Source organism: Gallus gallus, chromosome 2 (assembly GCF_016699485.2).
Source record: "Gallus gallus isolate bGalGal1 chromosome 2, bGalGal1.mat.broiler.GRCg7b, whole genome shotgun sequence".
NCBI classification, from domain to species: Eukaryota; Metazoa; Chordata; class Aves; order Galliformes; family Phasianidae; genus Gallus; species Gallus gallus.
Window position 1 is genome coordinate 146,548,440 of NC_052533.1, and position 22,602 is coordinate 146,571,041.

The 22,602-nt window shown below is 44.4% G+C and overlaps 1 protein-coding gene across 2 annotated transcripts in view; it reads left to right on the top strand.

Annotated features, from left to right (window-relative positions):
• Positions 1-22,602, top strand: part of LOC121112823 (adhesion G protein-coupled receptor B1) — a 163,371-nt gene that overhangs the window by 77,979 nt on the left and 62,790 nt on the right. The window lies entirely within an intron of this gene.

Genomic DNA, 22,602 nt, shown 5'->3' on the forward strand with positions numbered 1-22,602 from the left:
CTATTTGATCTTATAGATACCTGGTATGGAAAACTTCTTTGCTAGTTTTTAGGATGATCTCGCAGATCACAAGGTGGCTCTTTATGAGCAGTTAACCCTAAATGTGCCCCACACAATCCCATTCCTTCTCAGGGCTCATTCCTCAAGTGTTTTACTTCTGCATCTTCAGAGTGGAGAAGGGTAAGTCTGATCTGAGGCCAAGCAGATCCCCAGTGCAATTAGGAATGTCCTAGAAGAGGCAGAATCCAAGTGACCTCCCAAGGTGGACAACACAGGGCAGCCCTGACGACCATTTAAGTTCATGGGGAAAACTTGATTTCCAAGATAGGTTTGGGTGAATGGCAGCAGCAGGCATGCTTGTTTTGTTCTCAGATTCACAGCTTTATTTTCCTTCTGGAGGTTTTTAACAAGAAAGCTCAACCACACTGCTTGCATGGGGGCTATTCAGTGCCTTTGCTTGGGTCCATTCCTCAGGTATTTTGTCAGCGTTCTGTTTTCCTTGTGATGTTGAGTATGCCAGAGACCAGGAAAAGGATTGGGAAGGGACATGAGAAAGGGTTGAGAATAAGGATGAGGTGCTCCTGAGGTTTGATATTGATGTGTTGCTGCTGCTGAGACATTTGGCAGTGTTCAGAACAGGGAAATGCTCCTCGCAGTGATTTCCATGGGTGGTAAGTGCCATGCAAAGCAGAAGGGAACTGGATGGTCATAAAGCAGAGCTGCTATTTTGGTGCCTGTGTCATATCCGCTCTGCTGTGTTTCTTCTCCGCTCCCATCCCACCTGCCAGCAGGCAGCTTATGTAAAGCAGGGGCATGATGCTAAAAGGGAATATGGGCAGCAGGGAGGACAGTTTCCAATTCATCGAGGTTCAGATCTGCTCCTCAACAACACCTCAGGGTTTTACCTCCTTCAGGTCCCAGACCTGAGTGTCCTCTGCCACCTGCAGAAAGCTGGCATCCAGATGGGTCAGGGCTTTGCAGGTCCTGCCTGGATTTTGCAACCATCCCCAGTCAGGAGAATTTCTGTGCAGTTCTGCAGGTGGAAAAAGGCTAAATTTACTTGTAGTAGGCAGGGGGTTATCAGGCACGGGTCCAAGCTTTGCAGTGTGATTTTCTTGCAGATCGCAGCCCAGAGTTAGCTGAGAGATTAGGATATGATCAGGTATTAGTGCTTCCGTCAGTGTATTTTGAGGAGATTTTGTTTCTCACTGCTCTGCGAATCGATACGTGGAGGCTCACAGCCGAGCCATAAATCCTACAAATGAGTTCTTCAGCCGTGCCTCTCACTCTGGCTATGAGCACACCGCAGTGTTCACTCCCCGTATCTCAGATTTCTTTGCAATGCCCTTTTCTCCTGTGTGAACAGCTTGCGAGGAGTACCACCACGTTGGCTGCCTCCTCGGAGTGATGTGAGATCCATTAAGTCATGCGTCAGCCTTCGCATGTGCCAATTGGGTGTTTTTTTGCATTCAACCCAAGCAGCGTGACCTTTTCCATTGCAACCAAAGGTGAAATTTGAAAAAAGATTTTCAGAAAATCCCGAAGCAGTGAAGCTTAATATTGGCTTTTGTAAAGATCTCTCCTAGTCCAGCTTGAGTGCTCGAATGTCCCTAGAAAATAAATATGAAAGAGGCTCAAAGGTGGATATATCCAAATCCTTTTTGTGCGTTGAATATTTGTAGAGAGCACAGATAATTTTTTTATTTTATTTTTTTATTTTTTTTTTGCTGGCTGCTCACATCTGCTCCATATTGAAGGCACAGAATTAGCATCATCGCTGGTGGGATGTCATCTACATGGAAACGAAGCTTGCAGGGCGCCTGGCCTCTCCGTGTGCTGCTCTGTCTGTCACTGTGTCTGGTTTGATTTTTGCAAAGGCTTGATCAGGAGGATGGAGGCGAGATCCAATTTGGACAGAGAGCCAGCGATCCCTGAGCAGCATTTTGTGGGTGGAATATTTTGATAGGGTTCCCGGTTTCTGAGTACTGCTGCTGATTATTGCTGTTATTGTTGTCCTGATTGTATTTGCAACATTCTTTTTTTTTTTTTTTTTAACAACCTTTTTTGCTGCTGTTTCCCAAGTCATTTGTTGTTTTGGAGCCTGTCTTGACACTTTTGTCTTAGAACAAGGGTGTATGTCTGTATTGTACTACCCTTGTCTGATGAATTTCAAAGCATGCATGGAATTGCCAAATACCCAGACACCGTAAAACATGGAGCCTATTTTTTCCCCAGTGTGCCTATCCTGTAGCTGGGATGTTTCCAAAGCAAATGGGTGCAAATTTACAAAGGATACAATAGGACACTGTCTTAGAAGCGAATGTGCTTTCGCTTACAGAGCATTTGGGATGAGATTCCTTTTGAAAATGCATATTCCTCATCCTGGGACATCTGTACACCAAAGGACAGAGAATACAGGCTGTGTGTTGGACTAGGAGATTCTCAAGAGCAGTTCAAGAATAGATCTATTAGGCTGGACATTGGCTTTGGTGGCCAAAGAGCAGAGCTGGGAGATGCAATTTCTGCCATTGAGCAAGTCAAAGATCTTCTAACCATGGGTGGGGAGTGAGCATCGAGTTTATGGATGACCCCGGCCATTGCGTTTATAGATAAGTTTCTCTGAAAGCAATGCCTGCTATTTATTTCTATGCAACCTACAACAAATAGCATAACAACACTCTTTGATAGAGCAAATTGTCAGCTATAAAACATCTTTTTTTTTTAACACAGACAGCACCACTACTTATGCATTTTCACAAGTGATGAACAAGAGCCTATATGGTGCACTCATAAGACTTCATACCAGCAGAGGTGACCCAGTGTCTCTGTTGCCACTTCTGAAATGCACCACCCACCACCTCACTGTGCCGATACCCACTGTTTGGTTTCCATAAATGTTCAGCAAGCATTGTTGAATGTCAGTAGGTGCCATTTTTTTCCTTGCAGAGGAGTTCAATTCCACACATTTGCTTTATATGCATTTCCATGTCAGAATATTGATGGGAAGGTTCAACCTCTGCTGCCACACCATCAGCATCCACCTCTGCTGTCACAGACCAACACAGTAAAATGGGAGGCATTATTTTTGGGGAAGCCCTTAGCACAGTTACATAGAAATGTTTGCGGACAATTATTGCCCATTTAATTAAATGAAGAAAAGATTTTTGGGCAGTATCAACTCTCTCTTAGTTGATTCAGGCAGGGTAGGAATAACACACAGATTGTTTGTGGGTCTTAATGTTTAGAGGTGAACTCTTCTTCGGAAAAGAAAGTTGGTATTGCTAGGACACACTCACATGCAGGTTAGAGATAGAGGCCCTGTGGGTCTGCAGATGGGAATACTTCCTGAAACACAGGACTAGAAGGTCTGGAAATTGTGGTGGCCCTCCCAGGTGTGAGCTGGTTTCACTGCAAAGAAGGCTGGAGCTTTAAGTGGGTCTATGATGTGACACTGTAATGAGAGAAGGTTAAATGTGTGCTTAAGTGCTGTGCTGAGTTAGGTACTTAATGGATGTCTAATTAGTCCTGTCTCATTGTAATCTGTTCCTGGAAGGCCACTGTGATGCTGTCACATTGTGATAGCCCAGAGAGATAACCATCAAGTGCTGGTCCTGCTGCTTTGCACATCCCCACCTCTCAGAGGGATCGATGATGCGGACTGCAGACCAAAGTTAATCGTGTGCACTGGTAAAATAGATGGCTCCAGGGCTGGAGGGATTTTTATGATGAACAAAGCTGATAAGTTCCATGTCTTAGCCAGAAAATTTTGCCAATTCATTCCAGCAGAGAACTTGAAACTGAGATTGAAATGGACCTGCTCAGTTCTCAAAAAAAACCCCAATGAATCAGGGTATAACTAGTTTGAAGTGCTGGGGATTTTCCTGCCTTTGGTGATAAACTTTTCCATTGCTTTTCTGTTCCCTTTGCTCTAAACAGGTGCAGACTCTCCTTCCTCTTAAATGCTCAATTGCTTCATTGTATTTTTTATGATGTTTGACTTTTTCAGCCCTGAGATGTTTTTCTTCCTTTGCTGGCTAGATTAAGAATACATCTAGTGTCCATCCTCTACTGTTTGGAGAGGCATTTATAGACTCATGAACAAGTTACTTCTTAACCTCCGCTGCATTAAGTAGGCTGAGTTTCATAAATCTCTCACTGTGGACACATCCTCCAAACCTCTAATTGTTATTTGGGGCTTTGCTTCATGCCTAAGCATAAGGCTGAGCTTCTGCATAGCATCAGCATAGGAAGCATGGGATAGAACCAGCTGCCTTCCTCCCTGCTGCAGGAATCACGTTGTTTGGTGCAGCTGTTTCCCTTAAATCTCCCTCAGGGCAGAAAGAAGACAATATATCATTTTGCATGTTTGTGGTCATCTGTGGTGACCATGAAAGCTTAGGGACTGATAAAGAGCTGTGAGTAATTGCCCAGGAGCAGGTTCTCAAGCCTCTCTATTGGCCTCTTCCTACACTATAGGCTCCATGCCTCCCAACAAGAGTCCACCTGGTCTGTTCCCCTGGGCATGTGGAGAAAGGAATTTGGCTTTGTAATTGCCTCATTTTGGGATGTGCAGCCAAAGTGGCAATGGGAGTTGAGTGGGTTCAGTTTCATTGTCTCTCTTTTCTCTTTGCATGAACTTGGTGATGGGTTGACAGCTGGACTAGATGACATTAGTAGTCTTTTCCAACCTTAACAATTCTATGATTCTACTTAAGGAAGGTGTGCTGCTTTCCATCTCCTCATTTCTCCATCTGTATTTACCACGGTTGTCTGTCTTTGCCCCAGTCTGTACATCCTTGAGAGCAGAGTAAGACCAGCAAATCATGGGACAACAAAAGGCTGGCTTATACAATGTAAATTTTTTGTTGTTGTTGTTATCTTGTCATAGGATCATACAGTAGGTTAAGATCTCTAAAATTATCTAGTCCAACCCTGCCCATTAAAATATATCCTTCAGTGCCACACCTCTGTGTTTCTTGAAAACCTCCATGGTCGGTGGTTCCACCACTTCTTGTTTAAAAGCATTAAGGATTTCATCTGTCATCTTCCCAGTTTAAGCCCAAACCTCAGTAGTGGTGAGCAAGAACTGACAGCATTTCAGAGCTCTAGGAGGAAAAAGTTAAACAGCCTGTTGTCTTTCAAAAGGGGAGACCTTCCTCCCCTTATCTGCTGCAGGGAATCCCAAATATCTCCATATGTACATCTCCTATTCTGCGTGGTTCTTGGGGTGATTTATGGGACAAGGCTAGCGTGGAAAATTCCTTTGAGTTCTGGGAAAGGGCATTTCTGACTTGGTTTTCAAACTCAGATCTCTGGGACTTGCACAATCCCTGCCTGTCCCATTGCTTTCCTCTTGGATTATTGAAAACCTTGCAATTAGTCATGAATGTAAGACAACACAACACCCGGGGCCCTTCCAGCGACAGAGGAGATACTTTCTTTGTCCATGCCATTGTTTCAGCACTAAATTCACTCGTGCATATATCTGTATGGAGATGCCCTGTTTGGGAGATAGAGAGAAAAACTGAGAAAAATGAAGCAATCATTTCCACCGTGAACCCAACAGATTGTGCACATGATCGCAGTGCGGAAACATCAGCAATTACCATCAGAAAGTGCTATTGTTGTAGAAGGAAGACTAAAGGTGGAATTTACATCCAATTTCCAAGGGAATTTTACAGGTAGCTATTCCTATTATTGCTATGAGGGGACATTTATGGGTAATGTAACGTAATGAGTAGCAGCCCTGGTGAAAGGCCCAGCCTTTCAATTATGCTCTTTTTCTTTATTATTTTTTTTTCACAAACATTTATCATTGTTTAACATCCTCTCATATTTAGAATACAGAGCAGCTGCCCCAGAATGTTTTGTATGGGAATATGGGGTGAAATTCAACGCAGGGAAACACAGACATCAGATTCAAAATCATCACATCTTGCAGTGCAGCCTCACAGCCTTCACTGCTGAATATGAGATTGAGGATGCTAATGGCTCAGAAGAGAAGGTGCACAGAGCAATTTCTGGCCCTTTTCACCACCTACCCTGGACCTCTGATGTACTTAAATAATCAGAGCAGGCTGCAAAGTGGAAAACATAAGTCCTTCTGAGAGAACTGAATCCACAGAGTTTTTCAGGTGACTGATCATGGGTTTCATTGGTGCTGAGCTGTCTGACCAAGTGGATTCTCTCCCTCGGTGAATAGAGCTCTTGAGTTTCTCCCACATTTCATTGAAAGAGTGATGTGGTTTTCTTTTCTTTTCTTTTCTTTTCTTTTCTTTTCTTTTCTTTTCTTTTCTTTTCTTTTCTTTTCTTTTCTTTTCTTTTCTTTTCTTTTCTTTTCTTTTCTTTTCTTTTCTTTTCTTTTCTTTTCTTTTCTTTTCTTTTCTTTTCTTTTCTTTTCTTTTCTTTTCTTTTCTTTTCTTTTCTTTTCTTTTCTTTTCTTTTTATTTTTTTTAATGTTGTTTTTCTGTATTTAGATGTAGCTCTCAAACACTTCATGTGAAGTCAGGATTTAGCAGACTTTGTACACAGCCCAGTTTCTGTATAGGTCTGGCAGACAACAGATCCAGGAGGGGAGAAGAGCTCTGATCTTTGCCTAACAGGCTGTGAATAGTAGTTCAAAAAGGTCAAGAGCTTATCTACGTGTGCTCTGAGAGAGGACAGGTATGCTCCAATCAAATTTCTTTCTAAGCTGGGCAGAGCAGTGGATTCCATAACTTCTCCAGAGCATCATTGTCACCTCTGCAACTTATCCTTTCTCCTACATTTTCCCGGAGGGAAATCAACTTTTTACACAGGTAGATAGTGATAGGACAAGGAGGAATGATTTAAAACTAAAAGAGAGGAGATTTACATTAGATGTCAGGGGAAATTTTTCACTGTGAGGGTGGTAAGGTGCCCAGAAAAGTAATGGATGCCCTATCCCTTGAGGTGTTCAAGGCCATGTTGGATGGGGCTCTGGGCAGCCTGATCTAGTGGCTGGAAACCCTGCCCACAGCAGAGGGATTGGAACTAGTTGATCTTTGAAGTCCCTTCCAACCCAAGCCATTCTGTGATTCTATAATCTATGATCTTCTGATATCTATAGGTGCTGGTTCTGTCTCCTATGAGCCTGTCAACCTTCAAGGCAGCATTGAAGAAACCTTGAGCTAAATAAATTGGAAAACTGCTTTTGGATTCTTAATAAGTATCACTTAGTGTGGCTCTGTGACACTTTAACCTAAGGAGGATTAAGCATCTGTGTGTCCCTGGTGTGGCTCTGCCAGTGTCATTTCCAGTTGCTGACTTTCCACTTGGTACACCATCTCCTTGTACTTACTGCAGGCAGCAATCTGATATTGATATCTTACATTTCAGTATGTCGGCAGGATGAAAAAAACAAGCTAAGAAGGGACATACTTTAGTGCATCATCAGAATTGCAGATCTGTTGAGTTTAAATATATGCCTTTTTGTTCCCTGGTTCTGGTTTTGATAGTGAGATAATTGCCACACAGCTCATTAAGCTGAATGCTCTCAATGGGCCTTGAGTGGTCTGTGCAGTCAAATGAAGAGTTACGGGTTTGGGATATTCCCAGTGCTTGGAAGCAATAAAGAAGCAAAAGGATTTGGAGGGATGAAAACTGCAGCTCCATACTCCTGAACAAGCTGCCCTGGCTTTGTCCCATCTTCTTGCCACAGCCATGCTCTTTCTGCATTACTCTTATTAAACATGGTGGTGATGGGTTGGGGTTGGACAAGATGTTCTTAGTGGTCTTTTCCAACCTTAATGATTCTACGATTCTATGATTCTAGGAAAGCAGGAAAAACAGACAAGAAGATAGGTGCTTTCTCCATTTGATTTCACCACTCCTACCACTGAATATGGAGACAGAAGGACAGAGACGTGAATTGTTGCTGACCAGTCTCTTGTCAAGGCCCTGGGACTGATGCAGTATAATATTTACACAGAATTTCTGCTTCAGGATCTTGTGGAGACTGGAATAGGACATGGAGGGTGATTGCTCTTCTATGCCTCCCTGTGTCTCTTGCTCCCCCAGAATAAACTGAGTCACACTATGCAGTGATCATTATGAACTTAGTATTTTTATTCCCAGCGGATGAAATTGCTTTCCAGTTTTGATGTCCCTTTCCCACAGTTGGAGTCTGTTGGCCATTTTCTACCAAACTTACTGGTGTGACAGAGATCTCAAACAAAATCCCATTGCTACTTCTTCTGTTGTGAGAACTAGGATGTGGAGGATGCTGTTCAGTACTGTGATTCATGTGCCATGAGAAAGACTGGTGCAAGTTCAGCTTATCTCTCAGAGACCTGCATGATGGCCCAACCTAGAGCCCATGAAGGGAAGGAAGTGTGTGATTGTGTATTGAGTTTCTTAGCTTTAAAGTCAGTGCCATGAGGAACGATCAGGCTTAGACACATGGATGATGTGCAAATGTAGCTATGTAATGGAAAAATAATCCTGATGTAGGGAGATGTCAAGGGAGTGACAGTCCTTTCCATGACAATGGTAACAGTTCTGTTTTTGTTACCTATTAAGCTGGGACTGGGAGTAAGCTCCCTAAAAGTAGTAGGTTAATGATCTCTGCTGAGCTGGACAAAGGAGACATCTGCACCAGATTCCCGTTGCAGATGTGTGCTTGACAAGACACTGCTGTCCATACCCAGCAACAAAGCATTAACATGGATGGGCCAGGCCTGCTGTTCACAGGGGTATGTGATGGTGTTTGCACTTAGTGCATGACTTGAGCCTGTCAAAGGAACATCAATAAACATGTCCAAAGACTATATATTTCTGCCTGTAAATATCCTCTCTTCACAACACTGCTTCCTTCTTCATTTAGTTTGTTGGTTTTGGTTTTGTTTGTTTTTCCATTTTGTATTAAATTACTATGCTTCCTGTAAGCTTCTTGTAATACTACACATGAACATGTTTTCCTAAGCATTTGTCAGAGCACATTTCGGGGTGGTCTGCTGGGTTTGGAGTGACTCTAACCTGGAACAAGCCCCATGAAGCTGTGCTTTATGCATAGACATGTATCGACTGTAGATGCTGAAGGTGAATTGGGGTAAGTCAGACCTAGTATCACCATAGCCCTTCCAGGGTGATTCAGCCTACAGAATAGGTGTTTGTGATGTTTCCATCATGACCCAGAAATGTGCCATCTGAACCTGACTGACTACTTTCCTCAACAGAGTTGAGTTGGTCAACTATGTTAGTCTCTCTAAATTCTCCTTTATGTTAAGATGCTAAGATCTGGGGATACTTTATTAGCTAGCCTGAAATTAGGCTTGCTACCAAGCATCAGGATCAGCCAAGACCAACGAATGGTGGTATGACTTGAGATCAGTAATGTGAATAAAAGGAATGCAAACAGAGAACAGCAGAGTAGCTTCTCAGAAAGACATCTTGCTTACTGAAGGAGGTAGTCAGTGAAAAAGAGAAGACACAGGGACCAGGACAGTCTCCAGGTAACCATAGAAAGATATTTAAAGAGATTGCATTTCATGCTTCTTTGCTTCTGGTCCATAGAGGAGCTTGGGAGGCTGCTTTGGAGAGTTCAGCTGCTTGCCCCTGCAGACCCACTGCAGCTGAGGAACCATCAAGGAGAAGAGAGGACCTCAGGGGAGAGCCACAATGGATTCCACCAGCTGTCAGGGCAGATATGGCTTTTCTATCTCAGCAGCTCTTGCATGCCACTTTACTCTGTTCCATTCCTGTCCCTCAGGCAGCTTGGTGGTGCCGTGGTTTGAACCTATGTCATCATAGGAGCCACTGACAAGTTTTCTGGGAGTTTTGCTTTGAGCTGATCCCATTTACTTGCTGCAAGATGGAGGAATAGAATAACTAAATTCTTTGTCTAGTCTAGTCACTACAGTCCACCTTATTGTCTACTCTTCTACCTGATGTTCCAAATGTTCCAGAAGGGAGGAAAAGGTGGCATGCTGCCCTTTGCACTCTTAATATTGGAATAGTGAGGAGTGGAAAGGATGAAGCCCAATTTTCTGCCACACGAAGTCCTGTACTCCTCTACTGTGACAAGTCCAGCTGCTCTCATTGCTGTTTGTATCCAAGACTCCATCTTCCACCACTGTTTGTCCCGTTTCCACCAGGTTTGTCCCGTTACCAGCACCTTTTTACATCTCTTAATTGCTAGCTGGACATGAGATAACATCTCTGGAGCACTGCTGGCCTGACTGGTAGGTCAAAGAAATCATATAATTGCTATCCTAGCTATTTTTCTGGTGATTCAGGTCATGTGATGGATGTTTGATGAGAAAGTGTGTGTGGCTGTGGAAGGGAGCGTGTCTGTGAGTGGAAGACCTTTGAATGCAAGCCCAAGGTGTATACCCTTCCTCATGACAACAGGACTGCTTTGCAGCTTGTTTCCTGCTCTGCAATGCCAGAAGAAATATTAGGAAAAATTTCTTCTCAGAAAGACTGCTCAGGTAGTGGAACAGGTTGCCCAGTGAGGTGGTGGAATCATTATCCCTTGGAGGACTGGATGATCTTAGTGGTCTTTTCCAACCTTAATGATTCTATGATTCTATGATACTCTGAAGCAGCTGGTGTATAGGTTACAGCCCCAGGAAAACATCTGGGTCACAAGGCAGGAAGGAGTCATCGTCTCTGGAGTAGGGATGAGTTGGGAAGAATGAACCCATCACCAAGGATGAACAGGAAGCCTTGGGAGAAATGTCCTACGTAGTGCTGGAGGCTTGAAAGGCTTCTGGAAGAGGTTTTGCTTTGGACCTTTTCTCTTTGGTTCTAAAGATAGCTTTTGGTGAGTAATGGCTGGAGAATGGTGGGCACTGTGCACACAAAGTAGGAAAAGAAATGAAAAGGTGATGGGGAAGAGCCAGAAGCAGCAGCTATAAAATATGACTGGTTTTCCATTGCTGAGAACATGCACTGAAATGGACAGAGAAGGGGGCAGTCAGCAAGCCTCTACCCATCCTCAAGGGTTAAATTGTGAGCCTGCGGCATGCCTGGAACTGTGCCCTGATGACCTCATATGAGACAAGTACAAGATTTTCCCAGTATCCTTGCTCTTGCTTGTCCCTTAGAAAGATGAAATGTACGTATCTGTGTGCACAGACACAGTACGTAGGGAGGTGCCTGGGTAGGTGTGGAGCTGCATAGGCATACAGATTCATGTGCATTTTCATTCATGAACATGCAGAGAATTGAATGGCTTGAATTGGCACGTGGATGTACATGCACAGAAATAGACATGCAGGAAGAGATTTGTGACTTCACATGAATGTCCAAGTGTGTGTGCATATGGAATCACGTCTGCATACAAGGGTGTAAATCCAGATAGGGAAGGTAGATAAACACACAGACATAAATGTGCCTTCATGCACATGCACGAACATGCTTGACCATAAACTGAGCAGATGGACACACATGTTCTGATGTGGACACGCACTCACGTAAATATGCAAATGAATGCCACACATGCAGTTACATCAATTCCTGCACAACCATGCTCATCCACATGCCTTTACACAACTATTAACATGTCCAAGAGTTGAGATCCCCATAGTGGAATGCGTGCAGACACAGGATGTGCTGCTTCCTGTTCTGAAGTCCCATTGGGACCCACAGCATGTAAAATCAGTACTGGAACAAGGGGCTGACTCATGCTTCATTCTTTCCATGCCAGGAGGCAGCAATGGGGAGGAGGAACTGTGAGAAGGGCAACCTGGGACTTGTGTTTTGCCTTGCAGTTTGCTGAAAGCCCCCTGTAGAGTAATTGACTCACTATCTAGATCAACATCATGGTGCATTTGGAAGAAGCTTGTTTTGTTTATAACTGAGAGATCCTTCCTGGGAGATGTACAGTTTCTGCTAACCCCTACAAGTGAGCTGATGATTTCCCCACAGTGGCTTGATAGCCAGGTGGGAGAAGATAACTTACACGGTTTGATGGTCAAGAGGGGGCAGGCAGATCCTGTTCTGGAGTTGCTATAAGTGGAGAGACATCTTGGTGGGAGAAATCTAGTGGCCATGCTACCTCTTCACAGAAGTAACAGACACAAGGACTTGCTTTGAAACTACCATTTTCCAGAGCTGTCCCCAAGCCCACATCACTGGTGGGACATTCTTCCTGCTTCCCTGTTCTCCTATAAGATAACACTGCAGTATGTGCCAGCCTTCTCTGCAAAAGAATCCTGATCTGCTCAAAGCCCAGTACAAACACAAGCAATGGGTTGAACTGGGACCATCCTCAGGGACCACTACTTCTTTGTTAAAGCTCTGGCACAAATCTACCTGACTTGTGGCTCTTCGTGAGGAGAGCCTACAGCATCCCTCCCTGCAGTGTGGACATTGGAGGGGTTTGGCTTCAGTGTTTTTAGTAGAGGTCTGAAGTTTTGGAGTCTCTTGGCCTCTCCTGAGCATCTGCCCTCCTGCTTTGTACATATTCCAACTCAGATGTTGGCATTTATGCACAAGCCCCATACAGCACATTAAGATTAATTTAGGTGTCTCCAGATGTGCACTGGTTTTCACATGCAGACATGTAACTCTACTGTATCATAGAATCATAGAATCGTTTGAGTTGGAAGGGACCATTGCAAATCCCTTGTAATGAACAGAGACACCTACAGCTGGATGAGGTTAGTGAGTGCCCCGTCCAGCCTGAACTTGAGTGTCTCCAGTAGTAGGGCATCCACCAAATCTCTGGACAACCTGTTCCAGTGCCTTACCACCCTTATTGTAAAAAAAAAAAAATAAAAAATCCTTATATCCAGTCTAAAACTCCCCTCTTTTAGTTTGAAACCATTTCCCCTTGTCCTATCACAACAGACCCTGATAAAGAGGGTCTATCCCACTCTGCCCTGTGCCTTCTCTTTCTTTTCATCTTGGGCGGTGTTTTTCATTATACTAAGACCCACTGATACGTTTTTGAGGAGCAAAGTTACTCCAAGGCAGATTTTGGATGCTGAGCCTCATGTCACTCTTGATCTGTCCCTCGTGTCAGAACAACCCCAAATACTCACTGAATAGCAGGGTTTGGAAGCAACCTCAAGAGATCATCGAGTCCAACCCCCTTGCTAAAGCAGGTACTGTACAGTAGGTTGCACAGGTAGGTGTTCAGCCGTGTCTTGAATATCTCCATTATCAGGAGACTCCATCACCTCTATGGGCAAACTGTTTCAGTTCTCTGTTTTCCTTACTGTAAAGAAATTCTTTCACATGTTAGTACAGAACTTCCTATGTTCATGTTTTAGGCCATTACTCCTTGTCCTATCACTGCACACCACTGAGAAGAGCCTGGCCTCATCCATTTGCCTCCCACCTCCTTTTAGATATTTATAAACTGGCTAGATTTATAAACCTTCTTTTCCCCTGGCTGAACAGACCCAGGTTACTCAGCCTTTCCTCATATGGGAGATGCTCCAGACCCTTTATCTTCTCAGTGGCCCTCTGCTGACCTCCTTCTAGGAGATCCATCTTTTTTGAACTGGGGAGCCCAGGATTGGGCACATAGCCAACAGTTGTGACTGTTGTAACTTCTGGGCTCATGGACTCCAGAAAGTCCCAGCTTCACAAGGCAATGTTGCCAAAAATGACAGCTTAAGCCTCTTTGTGTTTTAATTAACACTCTACCCATTCTTCTTCACCCTCCATACCTTTCTCTGCCCTGCCCCTCTTGCTACAAATGAACATCTAATGTCAGCTGAGGAAAATGCATTCTTCCTGCAATTAAATAATTGAATACTCCTCTGGCAAAATGATCTATCACGTGCTTTTCTTGTGCTTTACTACATTTTCCCCTTCTTTTACCTTCTTCTTTCCTCTGGTGAGATAAGGCTTCTATTCTTGAAAGCTATTTTAAATATTCATGTTTTAATTAACAGACTTTACTGCATGAAATCTATGTAAGATAATAAAAAGACTGCCTCAGGCACAACACATTTTTGATGTTTGTTCTTGAAAGGGGACTAGGAAGTAAAAAGCCTAATACCTTTTTCTCAACATACATTTGAAAGATACACAAGAATGACCGCCGTGGGTCATTTATCCAGTGGGCCCTCCATAAACCACTTGCCCCTGAACATCACATTGCAACACATCTCTATAAATGTGGGGCAAGTGTAAGTCAGTGGGGGTTCTAATGAGGACTGGCTCCTCTGAACACGCATCAGGCTTTGCAATGGGCAGAGCAGGGCAGTCAGTTGCATGTAAAGGATGTGCAGGCAGAGGTGGGAGGAGAGCTGCAGCAATCTAGGATGCTTCAGGGTTGTGAATTTTGGGGCTGAATGCAATCTGCTGAACCTGGAAACTGAATGCTTTGCTTTGAGTTTGGATGATATATATATATATATATTTCAAAATAAAACAGAGGGAAGATTTTGACCAACGTCTCTCCCCAATATTTTTGAGATGAAAAACCCAAATATTGGCTCGACATTCCTGCACTGAGCTTTGCTTTTATTTAAGACAAATAATTTGACAGAATGCATGAATTTGTGAAACATCTGGTATTGCCAGTTATGTATTTTTTGCCAGGAAAAAAAAAAGAAGAAAAATAATGTTACATGAAACTTCTTTCAACGTGGGTGTTTTCTCATGGTGCAGCAAGCTGAAATTAACTTTATATTCTGAGTATGTCATTTGTGCTGCATAACATGGGCTTCTGCATCCAGATTAGCTGTGGTTTTGTGCTAGGAGGGATCTCAAGGATGCTGGACCAGAGCCTCACAAGGAGGTCTGTGATGTTTTCCTGGAGTTATTCATAACTCTTCTACCTGTGCAGCCTGCTGTAGGGAGTCTGCTTTGGCACAGAGGTTAGATAGATGATCTCTAAAGGTCCCTTCCAGCCCCTACAGTTCTGTGATTCTGTGATAACCTTGAAGAAATCAAGGCATTTAGTATCACAGAAACAGAGAACCATTAAGGTTGAAAAAGACCACTAAGATCATGAAGTCCAACCATCTACCCACCACTGGCATACCCACTAAACTGTGTTCCTTGTGTACCTTGTTCATTTAACCTTTTAGCCTTCTATTCTTTGCTTTTACTTACTTATCTTTCAGGAAAAGGATTGTCTCTCATAGATTGATACCCTTATATCCAGGCTGGTTGGCAGCTTGAAAGAGAGGAGCTATACAGTATTAAATGAGGCTGTTCCATTCTGCAGAGGAAACACCTTTAATCACCTCATGTTTTAGTGTTTTAATGTTTTAATGATAAACTGAATTGTGCCCTGGGAAAGTCTCTATCACATAGATTATTCCATTTGTTTTCTGCCTTGTACTGAGTGTTTCTCATCTTGATTCACGAAAAGGCCAGAGTTCAGCAGCAGCTGCCAAGGAACAAAGATGGGATCATTCTCCTGAGTTAGGTGGAAGTCCTCTGGATTTGCACCACAATGAACATGTGTAGGTCAGACTTTATTAAGATCATCTCATAGAGATGTCTCCGTTCTGTCTTTTGAAGGCATTGTCACCTCTCTGATGCTTCATTTATGGATGCTAAAATGCTGGACTGTTCTCACTTTATGCTGTCCACACTCAGCTGGAGCATCTACTGCTTCTCTTTGGTGTGAACACCAACTAAACAAGTTAAGGTCATAATCCAATAAAAGATCCATACTTCGTGTCAGAAAAGCTGGACAGGGTTCAATGAAGTCTATAGACTATCAAGCAGCTGAGAAAACCAGTTAAAGAAATGGGTCTGATATGAAAATTCTTGTTCATTTCTTACAGAATTTTGTTGATGGCAGCATGAGAGCAAGGAAATCCCAGATTTGGGAAGATTATGGAAATACAAGAACTCATTTACCCCCCACATATTCTTTAGATTGTACTGTTGCCATTTCAATGGTTGTCAGTTGTGCCAGTGGAAGTTCAGATTGGATATTAGGAGAAATTTCTTCTCAGAAAGGATGGCAATGCATTGGCACAGAGTGCCCCGGGAGGTGGTGGAGTCACCATCCCTTTGAGGTGTTCAAGAAAAGGGTAGATATGGCACTTAGAGACATAGTTTAGTGGGCGTAATGGTGATGAGTTGATGATTGAGCTAGATGGTCTTAGAGGTCTTTTCCAACTTTTATGATTCTATAATTCTATCCTTGCATCATAGATGACAAAACTCAGTTTGATCATATTTCTCATTATTATGTGTAGGACACCTGACTTCAACAGTTTGTAGTGACCTCTTTAAACCATAAGCCTTGACAGGGTAAACACGGTGTTTCATCTCATCTCAAAATAGACATCAGAATAATGCAGTCAGTATTTTCAGAAAAGGAACCAGCTCACACATCTCAGTCCACCAGCCCATATTGTGAGTCCGCTGCTCTCACATTCAACAGTGTAAGAAGAGAGTCTGAATCAGGTGGCATTGTAGTCTTCTACCTCATCTTCTTTGCACTGGGATGAGTAGACATGACCCTTTTGTTCTTGATCTTTGCAGATGTACATGGCGTAAATAACACACTTCTAATACTATGTGGTCTGTATTCTTGGCAGAAGGGCTGTCCTGAGACCAAGGCTGAAAGTCATCTGGTTGTTGTGATTCAAGTCATAGGTGGAATCTCCAATTGCTATTGGATTTTTGAGCCTCACCTGCTCCAGACTCACCTCTCCTTCCACCCTCAGCTGTGCTGGCATAGCTGCATGTGTGGCCACCTGCAAAACTGGTTGTGGAGATGTTCCAACTTAAAAAAGGAATTAGAAATAACTGATTTTAATCACCTGACTGTCAGAAAAGTGACATGATACAGTGCCTTCTGGCACAATCTGCCTTGAGGTTTAGTTACACTGAATGCAATACCCCACCTTTTGGCTCTGCCCCTGTGAGTCACCCAGCAATCCCTGTTGTTTGTATTTAGTGTAGATCTTGTTAATTGGCTCTTTGATTCCTCTAATTAAATGTAAATGAAGAGGGGATCATTAAACATGGATACAGGAGCCCTCTCTGAACAAAGCTGGTTTCAGGCAGAGGAGGAAGCATAGGAAGCAGATTTTCTTTACTCCAGGTCTGTCCCCTCTTTTGGATTGCAATTGCAAAAGAATTCGCTGCTCTTTTGCTGGTAAGGGCTTCCTACTGAGGCTGTGCAAGGGATTCCCTGGTGACAACCAAATGGGCTAAGGCCAGAAGAAGCAGCAAGGCAAACCTGGTTGCCTTCCTTTTGCTTTGCAAGCTTATGCGTGCACTGATCCTGCAGATTGCCCTGTTGGGTTGCAAAGTCTCATCAGAGCCTGCAAGTGAGTTTGCTGGGAGCCTCCTTGGAGCTACCTTCCCAAGTCAATGTGATGGTTTTCAGGGTATCCTGCTGTCTGCTTTTGCCCTGGCAGCATCATCCAGTCCAGGACAGAGGGAGGTTAAGTGCTGCCTTGCTGGAGCTTGTGACTAATGCCATGTGCTTGGCACTGCGATGATGCGGCCGTGCAGCATGGCTGGATCTGTGGGCGACGGGAACAGATGGCATATGTTGCTCTGAAAGAAAACTCCCATTGCTCGGGGTGTAAAGAGATGTTTTCTTTCCTGCAGGCCTCAAATCTGTCCCTGGTGTGCAGCTCTTGGCCAGCTTAGGACATTAAAGGGGATGTTTTTTTCCTTTGCATTGATAAGTTATGTGAAGTAGTGGATACAGGGAGTGGATGACATGGGGATGTCTGGGATGCTTTTCTAGGCCCAAGTAGATATCCTTCAGGACCGTGAGTAAGCTGGTCTCCAAACCTGCTTGGACCCCAAGGACTTTGAAGTCCATAAGGCCCACTGTATCCTGGACTGCATCAAAAGGATGGCCAGCAGGGTGAGAGAGGTGATTGTCCCTCTCTGCTCCACCCTCATAAGACCCCATCTGAGGTACTGCATCAGACTTGGGGCCCCCAGATGAAGAAGAATACAGAGCTGTAGGAGAGGGCTACAAAGATGATCGAAGCTATGGAACACCTCTCCTATGAAGAAAGGAAGAAAGGAAGAGGGAGTTGGACTGGTTTAGCTTGGAGAAAAGAAGGGTCCAGGGAGACCTGATTGTGACCTTCCAGTACTTGAAGGGAGCGTACAAGCAGAAGAGAGAGTGATGTTTTATGTGGACTGATAGTAACAGGACAAAGGAGAATGGTTTTAAACTAAAACAGAGTAGATTTAGGCTAGATGTTAGGAAGAAATTCTTTACTCATAGAGTGGTGAGGTCCTGGAATAGGATGCCCAGAGAAATTGTGGATGCCCCATCTGTGGAGACATTCAAAGGCCAGGTTGGATGCAGCCCTGGGCAGCCTAATCTAATGGGTGACAACCCTGCCCATGGTAGGGACTTGGAACTAGATGATCTTTAAGGTCCTTTCCAAACCAATCCATTCTATGATTTCACAATTCTATGATTCTATGGCACAAACTTAGCAAGTGGCCACGCAATCTATGACCAGCTAGAACGTCTTCACCTACTGGTGACCTGGGAGTAGCTGATGTCTGGAGGCCATTTAGAGATGGATCTCTGATTTTCTACCATTTGGAGGGCTCTAGGGAATTAATGCAGCTCCTCAAAGTGTGGACATGCAGGAAAAGGGCAACTATGATGCCACTGCAGGGGCAGACTACATTGAGCAGAGCAGGGTGGTCTGCAGTGGGTGCGAGAAGATGGAGCAATAAAGGGGCTGGGGTCTGGGCCTGTGTGTGTGAAAGCCAGGTCTGAGGGTGTGTATTCATCACTGTGGTCACCCTGTGAAGCCTGGAGACCACAGGAAGGGTCCAAATCTCTCCTGTGACCATATCAGGACAGTATGTTTGTGGGGTTTTGCTCTGGACTCCTGAATGCCACATCTTAAAAACATGGTTAAACACAGTCAGGATGCAAAAGGAGTGAGTTTGTTGCATGGAATCAGAAGAGCAGGAAAAGACTGCATACTCCTGAAAGGACACAACTTACGCAGTGTCACCTCCAGGTTCTCAGCATCCTCATCTTCTATGTCACAACCCATAAGGTTTCTCAGACCCGAGGGTGAGCTCAGGTCATGGGGAAGGGACTGACTGGTTGGATTTCTTTTTCTCCAGGAGATAGGGTGAATAGGAGCGTGCAGCTCGTCTCTATTTTGCTTTCTTGTGCTACACACTGGCCTGGAGGGGTCTTTGCCTTTGTGTCCTCATGTGGCCCATTGGAATATTCATCAGGGGAGAGGATGAGACCAAAGAAGCTCTGAGGTACCGTGCGGTGCCAGAGAGAGCTCTCCCTGCTTCCAACCTAGAGGGAAATATAGGGAAAGCAGTTGACCTTTTTTTCCGCTCGGCTGTGCTGCGTTCCTGCGAGCAGATGCTGCTCTCACTCTGGAAGATGCAGGCAGACAGAAAACAAGCATTTGAGCTGGGGCTCTGCAAAGGCAGCTGCTCCTGCCACCACTGATGGACTCTTCCTTTCTTGATTTCTTTCCTTTTCTCCTTTCATTTTATCTTTTTATGGCTCGCAGTATACATCTATCCATCCGTGCCTGCTTTCCCATTCAGGCATACTGGAAGTGTTCTCTGAGGATGAAGGGGAAAAAGGACTGTCTCGCCCTGCTCTGCACTGTGCAGCCTCACCTCAAGCCCTGGGTGCAGTTTGGAGCACCACAGTATAAGAAGGACATAAAACTATTAGAGATCATGCAAAGGAAGGCTAGGAAGATGGGAAAAGTTCTGGAAGGCAAGATGTATGAGGAGTTTCCTTGGTCCCTAGGGTTGTTCAGCACAGAGAAGAGGAGAATGAGGGGAGGTCTCATGGCAGCCTACAGCCCCATCATGGCAGCCTACAGCTGCCTCATGGTGGCTTGAGACCTACAGCTCACCCATGGTGGCTGGCAGCTGGCTACCTGATTTCTGCTCTCTGGTGACAGCAACAGGACCCAAGGGAACGGCAAGGAGATGTGTCAGGGGAGGAGGTTAGGTGGGGGATAGGAAGAGGTTCTTCATCAGAGGGTGGTGGGCATGGAACGGGCTCTCCAGGCCAGTGGGCATGACCCCAAGCTGCAAGGAGCACTCAGACGTAAGGTTTGGATTTTGGTGATCCTGTGTAGAGCCAGGAGATGGACTCGATGTTCTTTGTGAGTACATTCCAGTTCAGGAAATTCTATGATTCTGTGATTCTTAGAGGAATCTGCTGTCCCATAGCCTCAGGGGTCTGGGACTTTCCCAGGGCAGCAGAAAATACAAGTGCAAGAATACAAATGCTACTTTTTATTTTATTTTATTTTTCTTCCCCCAGGGTCTCAGATGATTTCACACAGAGATCTTTTATAGAATCATATAATGGCCTGGGTTGAAAAGGACCACAATGATCATGAAGTTTCAACCCCCCTGCTATGTGCAGGGTTGCCAGCCACTAGACCAGGCTGCTCAGAGCCACATCCAGCCTGGTCTTGAGTGCCTCCAGGGATGGGGCATCCACAACTTCCTTGGGCAACCTGTTCCAGTGTGTCACCACCCTGTGTGAAAAACTTCCTCCTAATATCCAACTTAGACCTCCCCTGTCCCAGTTTAAAATCATTCCCCCTTGTCCTATCACTATCCACCTTCATAAACAGCCGTTCCCCCTCCCGTTTATATGCTCCCTTCAAGTATTGGAAGGCCACAATGAGATCTCCCCGAAGCCTTCTCTTCTGCAAGCTAAACAAGCCCAGTTCCCTCAACCTTTCCTCGTAGGAGAGCTGCTCCAGCCCTCTGATCATCTTAGTGGCCCTTCCCTGGACCCGCTCTAAGAGCTCCAAATCCTTCCTGTACTGGGGATCCCAGGCCTGGACACAGTACTCCAGATGGGGCCTCATCTTTAATTCCCTTTTGAACCTTCCACCAGTTCCTAAATACACACAGGGAGATACTTTCACACACTTGAAGAAAATGGTATTAAATTTCCTACCTGATTGTTTTTCTCTAAAAATTCTCTCAAAATGCTCCCAGCGATGACACACTCCCGTTTCTTGTCTTCCTGCTCCTCTCAGAAGAGGTCTAGTGGGAATGTCTCACAAAGAGCATTTGGTTCTAACTTTTCCTTTTTCATGCCAAAACATAGCAAAATCCAGATGTCTTTGGGTCTGAAAACATTTTAATTAGCTAAAGGTTAGTGTTTCAGGGAACTGTTACTATAAAATGCTCTGATGAAACATCTCTGCCCTGTTCTTTGACGAAGACTTGACCTTTCTGGTCATTAGATGATATTCCACACACCCCTGTCCCTTTTTTTTCCTGCTCTTGAGCAAACTCTCGGCACAACAGGGTCAAGAAGGTGTTAGAAAATCATCTTCATACTGGAGATCCTGATTGCTCAGTGTTCCAAAGGCATGGGGTAATTACTGCTGGAGCGTGGCTTTCCTACACTGTTGTTCAAGTTGGCAGTTGGTGGGTTATGCATCAGAATCAGCTGAAATTTTGTGCTGGGTAAAATAAGCTTTATAGGCCTCCTTTCATCACAGCTGCACTATATGGCTGCTCTGAGAACCATAGATAGATACAGTTAGTGGAAAAAAAAGTCTTGTTTGTTATTTATAGAACCCTTGTTCACATCCTATGGTCTAGCTCCAAATCAGTCTGAAATAAGCTGTGCTACTGGCTCCAACCATTTCTAAGTTGATCTATCAAGATTCAGCAATCACAATCATATAATCATTGCATAAAATGCATCCAAAAAAGGGCAGTGAAACTGGAAGCTGGTGAAGGGCCTGGAGCACAAGTCTTACAAGGAGCAGCTGAGGGAACTGAGATTGTTTAGTCTGGAGAAGAACAGGGTCAGGGGAGACGTTATTACTTTCTAACTCCCTGAACAGAGGATGCAGTGAGGTGGGGGTCAGCCTCCTTCCCCAGGTAACAGCGACAGGACAAACGATAATGGCTTTAAGTTGCACCAGAGGAGGTTCAGGTTGGATATTAGGAAAAATATCATCTCAGAAAGAGTGGTGAGGTATTGGAACAGGCTGCCCAGGGAGGTGGTGGGACACCATCCCTGGAGGTTTACAAGAGAAGGGTAGATGTGGCACAGAGTGACATAGTTTAGTGGTATGGTAGTAATAGGATGATGGTTGGACTAGATGATCTTAAAGGTCTATTTCAACTTTAAATGATTCTGTGATTCTATGAACCAGAACCAGAATAAGATACCTTGGGGTAGGCCAGTCCATTTCTTGAGCAAGATATGCAACCCTGTCCAGCCCTAATAAATCTGTTTCTCACAACCAGAGAGGGACTGATGTGGTCATCCTGTCCAGAAGGTCTGTTCCCATGTACTGTGGGTATTTGGGGTGATTACAAAAGGGTACAAAATCTGCTAATCTAACACGTTCACTGTGCTGGCTCATTGCTACAGTACTAGCACTCTCAGAGCTCATGTCTCCCTTTGAAATCTGTTAAAAACAGAAATTCAGATTTAAAGGGATATTGATTTCTCCTGGCTGGTTAAAAGCTATGTTCACTCATGATAATCCCATCCCTGCCCTGCTTTCCTATGCCTGTCGATAGAAAGAGAAGGAAGGGGGGACAGCTATGGCTTGGGCAACCCTGGCTACCTGTTGTGGAGTCCCTACATTTCGAGTGCGTCTTCCTTCAGTCTCCTTTGTGCTGAGTGCTTTTTAAAGGTGACACAGGAGAAGCATATTTTCTCTTCCATTAAATCATTGCTGG